Here is a 6,098-nt window from a genome sequence, read left to right as displayed (position 1 = left end):
CCCCCGTCCAATGACTGAGCAGTAGCCTCACTGAAGGGCGGCTGGTCCGCGGGGCGGGGCCGCGCTGAGGCGTGTGAGGTGCGGGCCAATGAACGGCAGCGGCGGCGGCGGCGGCCCGTGGGTGGGGCCCAGGGGCAGGCGGAGCCGGGTTGGGCCTGGGCGGCGGGGCTGTCTCTGGCCGCCGTCCCGCCCCTCCCGTCCGGCCGCCGCCGCCGCCGCCGCCGCCTCCTGGGGGTTGGTTGAGGCGGACGGTGGGGTCCCGGCCGGAGTGTGGCGCCGCCGCTGTGCGTAGGCGAAGCGGTCAGGTGAGTGCGGGCGGCAGGCTCCCGCGGGCGGCCCGCGGGCCGAGGGGACGGGGTTCGATCGCTCTTGACGCCGTGAGGCGGGCCTGGCGGGCGCCGAGCTGCGGTGGACCGCCGCGGCCGAGCTCTCCGGGCCCGGGCGGCCGCGGGCGCAGAGGCCCGGGCGGCCCGCGGCCGAGGGGACGCTCGCGCGGGTCTGCAGCCTCCCTCAGCCCCGGGGACCGGGGCAGGCGGCAGGTGCAGGGCGCGGCCTGGGCGCCGCCCTCGGGTGCGGCCGGGCCCCGGGGCGCGCGCGGGGCGCTGGGACTGCGTGCGGCGGGCTGCAGCCGCGGTTTCCTTCCTCCGGCGGCGGGCGCACGCGGCGTGGGGCCAGGCGCCTCTCTCCGCTGCGCTCTCGGTTGCCCACCGGGAGCCCGGCCCCCGCCGCCTTGTCCTCCACTGCCCGCTCGCCCAGGCGGGCGGAGAAAATAGGTCATGTTTCTTCCCACGCGCCCCTGGCCGAGGTCCACACGCGACGAGCGAGCCGAGAGGGAGAAGCGTTCAGTGTTCTTGGAGTTTGCCATTCCGGCTTTCAACTCTTCCTTCTCGGGTCTCCAGCCCTGGGCTGCAACTCTGCCTCTTCTGCTTGGTGGCCCCTCTTGGAGAAGGAGCTGATTAGCGAGGTGCGCCACTGGCTGCGGGGGGCCTTCATCCCCGCCGCGGCGTGTCGGCAGAGGACGTTGGGGCGTTTCAGAAGTGTGCACGCGTTGACGATGACTTGTGGCACGCCGTATTCCATTTCTAAACAAACGCAGTGTTTCCGAAGTAAAAGCACTTGAACAGGATGCTGACAGTCATTTTGCCTTGCAGACCCTCAGGAGAGCTGTCTTTTTAGGAATGAATGCAACAGAACTGCTGCCGGGAAGGCCGAGGCAGGGGATCGTGAGTTCCAGTCCTGTCAGAGCTACGTATGGAGATCCTTTTGAAAACACACAAAAACTAAAACCAGAATTGGACACTGAAAAGTGCGGATTTTTCATATGTAAACGATACCCCTTCCATTTGAAAAAAAAAAAAAAAGGAACTTTTAAAAGTGATACTGAAGGTATTTTAAGTTGACTATTAAACAGTGATAGTCTTGGGGAGTTTTAAGTGAGTGCGCCTTAAAAATACAGCAGTTGGGACCTTTCTTCTCCAGGTTAAAAAGCTTGTTCAGACTCCCTGGAACAGTTACCCACAGTGTGCATGTGGGCTACTACCTGTAGAGGCGCGCTTCATAGATGGTCTCTGGGCGCTGTGATTGATATTTTAATTCCAGCCATTTGAGGAATGAGTTTTTCGGTTTTGTTTGTTTGTTTTGTTTTCTTCTTTGACACAGGGTTTCTCTGTATAGCCTTGGCTGTCTTGGACTCTTGCTGACCAGGCAGGCCTCGAACTCACTGAGATCTGCCTGCCATTGCGTCTTGGAGTGCTGGGATTAAAGGTGCCCGGCTTGAGTGAATTTTTCTTTAGCCTAAGAAAATAGTTTGTGGGGCTGGAGGATGGCTCAGAAGTTAAGAGCACAGGCTGTTCTTCCAAAGGTCCTGAGTTCAGTTCCCAGCAACCACATGGTGGCTCATAGCCATCTATAGTGAGATCTTGTGCCCTCTTCTGGTGAGCAGGCACAGATGGCAGGCAGAATGCTATATAAAAAATAAATCTTTAAAAAGAAAAAAAAGTTTGTAAAGCCAAGTTCTGAAAAGCTACAGAAAAACCTTTCTGGGACTCCAAACAACCTTGGCTTTTCCCTCTTTCTCTTTCCTCTGTGTACTCCTTTCTCTTGTTCGCGAGCTTACTAATATCTGGATATGGAACACTAGTCCACTTAGAGGGAAGTGATTGCTGCTTCTCCCCCTTTTCCTGTTCAAGCAGCTCAGTGGAGTGATGCTGCACTTGAAGATTCAAATGTTTAACCTGATGTGGGCTCTAGAAATGAGAGTTTTTGTTCCCTTTCTGTGTTTAGGTGTCTGGTAAAGTTCTCAGTAGGAAAGAAATGCTGTTTGTTGGATCTAGTGGCATAGCTAACGGTAGCCCCCAGTTACTCAGGGGCCTGAGGCAGGATGATCTTAAAGTTCAAAGATTCAGTGAGACCCTGTCTGAGGGGGGTTGTAGCTCAGTGATAGAGTGCTTGCTTACTGTGTGAGAAGGTCTGAGTTTCATTGGCAGTACCACACACAAGAAATGTCTTTGACTACCTTCTCTATGTGATGTATATTTAGGCCAAATTTAAAGATAATTAAGCTTTAGAAGCCATGTAAAGCTTAGTAATGAGACAGTGAGGAGGTGATAATGCAGGGTATTTGTTGTTCTGCAGGGAAACTACTAGAAAACTATTTTTGTGTTTAGAGTTGTGATGAACAGTCAGCAACCTTCTAAATCTTGATCACACCTAAAAGCGAATAGCAAAGATGACAGTGCTCAACAAAGTAGCAACAGGAACTCAGGGAGGCTTACTTTGTAGCAAACCTAGTAGAGCTGCTGGTGTCCACAGAGGATTGTCCCTATCCCACCCTTAACTGCTCTGGCACCTTATATGGGTTGGGGTAGTGTTTGTATCTAACCTGTACACTAACCTCTGTCATTGTTTGAGTTGTCTGTACAGTACTTCCAATGCCTATTGCGCTCTCCCTACTGTGCAAATAGTTGTTAACACTGTATCCTTCAGGGAATAGTCACCAAAAGAGGTTTGTAAATGTTTAGTAAGGGTGAACTCTCCTTCCCTTTCATATTTGCATCTGCAGTTGATTGAATCTGCAGTGGAATGATCAGATAAAGGAGAATAGCTAGTTGATGCTGTATGGAATTTTGGTAAAAATGTGAGTGAAATGTACTGTGGTTTCTACAAGCCGTGTGAAGCTTTCTAAGTGTGGGAATTGTTTTAGTTACAAAGTCTGTTTCAGTTTGACTTAGAAGTAGCTGTTAGAAATGTAACTATGTCTTTGTTGTGTGTAGTTTGAAGGAAGGTTCCCTGGCTTTAGAAGGTAGTGGCCTGCTCTTGGCTACAGAGCGTGGTGATTTCCTTGGAGCAGACAAAATTTTAGTGACTTCTTCCTCTTGGACCAAGGTCCCAGGAATGGAGACAAGCTGTGTTGCTCTAATGAAGCAGAAGAAACATTTATTACGTTTAGATTATTTTAACATAGCAGTGAATGTATTGTTCTGATGTTCTTTGGGAGTTGCTGTGGCCAGGTATTGTCTCAATTTGCTTACAATTTTCACTATTATATTTGGACGCAGTTTCTGGAGAAGGATGTTTGGAATTGTGTGTCCTTTTCCTTCTGTTACAGTGAAACCAATTCATTCTGGTTTGTATTCAGCCACTTGAGATTATTAATTATAGTAATGGTCTCTTTTCAGGTTTTTTAGTTTGCATCTTTGTTGCCTTATTTGGCAAAATTCTTACATTTGTTTTCATTTTATCTCTTTGTTATCCTTCTTTTAAAATTGGAGTTGTTAATCATTTAGAATGAAGATATCATTAATTCTACAGCAATTTTTTTGTTTGGTTAAACATTTTAACAACTTTTTGATTCCTTAAATTATTTAAAATTAATTTTTTTATTATTTATTTATTTAGAGAGTGTATGTGTCTTCTTAGGCTCATGAAGGTTAGAAAAAAGAATTACTTAGAACTGGATTTACCATGTGGTTGTGAGCTGCTGGATGTGGGTATCAGGAACCAAATGCAGGTCCTCTGAAAGAACATGAAGTGTTCACTCTTAAATAAGTAGCTATTTCTCCAGCCACTTACTGATATATTGAATGTATTTTTTCTAATACAATAAAGTTGAGACTTTAAAATTTTTTAAAGTATATTAATAGTCTTAATAAAAAAACCTTCAATTAGAGGAATATGCAATAATAGAAGTCCTGGGTCTGTGTGTGCGTGCGTGTACATGTGAGTATGTGGTATGTGTTAAGTTTTTCAGGTAACTTAAGCCAGAGAGGAACTTCATAGACCTCATTTGTACTTGGGACTCTCCTCTAGGTTTTGGAAGTAAACATATCATAAGACTAGCAGTGCAAACATAAGTATCAGCAAGTTTCAAGTAAAAAAATTAGAATAAAATAATTACATATAAAATTTAGTATCAAAGACTTAGAAATTTTTTCTTTTATTATTTAAAATGCTTTCCCAGCAGACTCTTGTTAGCGGAGACAAGGGTTCTGCTGAAGTTTGGCCTATAAAAGGAAGCTGAATGATTTTTGATTACCAGGCCAGAGTGAATGTTTAACCTTTGGCAAGTCTCGCCTCAGTGATGGGGTTGGGAGAGAAGGAGGGCAGGTAAACAGAGCAGAAGAAATGCTTTAACAGCCTGTAAGGAGGCATAAAGGCTATCCAGAGAGTACAAATGATTGCATCTTCAATAGTGCTTTTAAACATTTTTTTTTGACAAGTAAAAATTGCACGCACCTAGAACTCAGTAATACTTGGTGTTTTAGGGTTATCACTGTCTGTGATTCTGAGTTTCACTTCCTTTTTGAAGTACTGGGATTAAGCCCAGGGCCTCCCAGGCAAGTGGTATAGATCTGTGGTCCCTTAAAAAAAAAAAAAATTTAAAGGTAAGTTCTCAGTAGGTTGCCTTGTGTTGTCCTTAAACTTTTTTGTTTGCTTGTTTGTTTTTCAAGACAGAGTTTCTCCTTACAGCCTTGGCTGTCCTGGAACTCTCAGTAGACCAGGCTGGCTTTAAACTCAAGAGATCCACATGCCTCTGCCTCCCTAGCACCATCAACTGGCTGTTCTTGAACTTTTGACCCTTTTACTTCAGCTTCCCAAGTGGCTGGATGACAGACATGTGCCACCATACTCAGTTCTCTTCACCACACCAGATGCTCTCCCTCAGTCTTGCAGCTTCTTGCCTCAGTCTCCCAATTACCACTTTCCATTTTTAAAGATTAATTCATTAGGACATGATGTGGTCTTAAAGGCTTTTACAATTAAAAGGTTTTAACAATTTCAATTTTAGAGAATAGTCCTGACTTCAATGTCAGTAGTTTTCTATTAAGTACAACTAGGAAAAAGTATGAATTAGGCATGAAAAGTACTCAGTAAAGTTGTTTTTACTGTGAAGTATTTATTAGTGCCTAATGAAGTTCTTGGTTTGTTAAGAAGTTAGCATTGTCATGGTCATCTAATTGGCCTTTGAAATGTTTTTGACCTGTAAGAAGGTGAATTACAGAGACGGAGGTAGGATTTGTCTGACTGGGGGAAGCCCCTTTGTAAGATTTGATCACGTTCCATATTTAACCGAGGCCATTCCTGTTTACTTGGACAAAACAAGCATAAAAGCCTTATGCTTGGAAAAAGCCAAAGAGAAAACCCTTATAGCCACATATTTTGCTACTGCAAGAATATATTGTTATCCTTGCCAAGCCACAGAGGAAGAGGATGCAGGTAGTCTTAATGAGACGGCTTGGGTCAGATGGTAGGGTAGGAGGGCTCCCCCTTTCTGTGGACTATGGGAAGGAGGTAAAGGGGAAGAAAGGGGAGGGTAGGACTGGGAGGAGATGAGGGAGGGGTTACAATCGGGATATAAAGTGAATAAATTACAAAAAAATATATTGTATTTTTGAACCTCAGAGATAGCAGTGAACTGTGGCTGGTTTTGAGACAAATCCTCAACATACAAATACGATTGCTTATCAATAAAATCCATGTTTGAGATGTACTCTTGAGGCTCTGGCACCAGCTGAGCTTATCATCTTGTAGAAATTACCTTTTCCAAGCAGCAGCTTTCTTATCTGTAAAGGGGGCCTAATGATATTTGTCTCATTTGT

The 6,098-nt window shown here is 45.8% G+C and overlaps 1 protein-coding gene across 1 annotated transcript in view; it reads left to right on the top strand.

The window, feature by feature from the left end:
- The first annotated feature begins 124 nt into the window (after positions 1-124).
- Setd3 (SET domain containing 3, actin N3(tau)-histidine methyltransferase) overlaps positions 125-6,098 on the top strand; it is a 65,945-nt gene continuing 59,971 nt past the window's right edge. Inside the window, exon 1 of the mRNA XM_021649121.2 lies at positions 125-305. The gene's annotated coding sequence lies outside the window, so the exon portion shown is untranslated. The remainder of the gene's footprint in view (positions 306-6,098) is intronic.

This window comes from Meriones unguiculatus, chromosome 7 (assembly GCF_030254825.1).
Source record: "Meriones unguiculatus strain TT.TT164.6M chromosome 7, Bangor_MerUng_6.1, whole genome shotgun sequence".
Lineage (NCBI taxonomy): Eukaryota > Metazoa > Chordata > Mammalia > Rodentia > Muridae > Meriones > Meriones unguiculatus.
The sequence above is the reverse complement of the archived record's forward strand: the minus strand, read 5'-3'. Positions and strand labels throughout refer to the sequence as shown.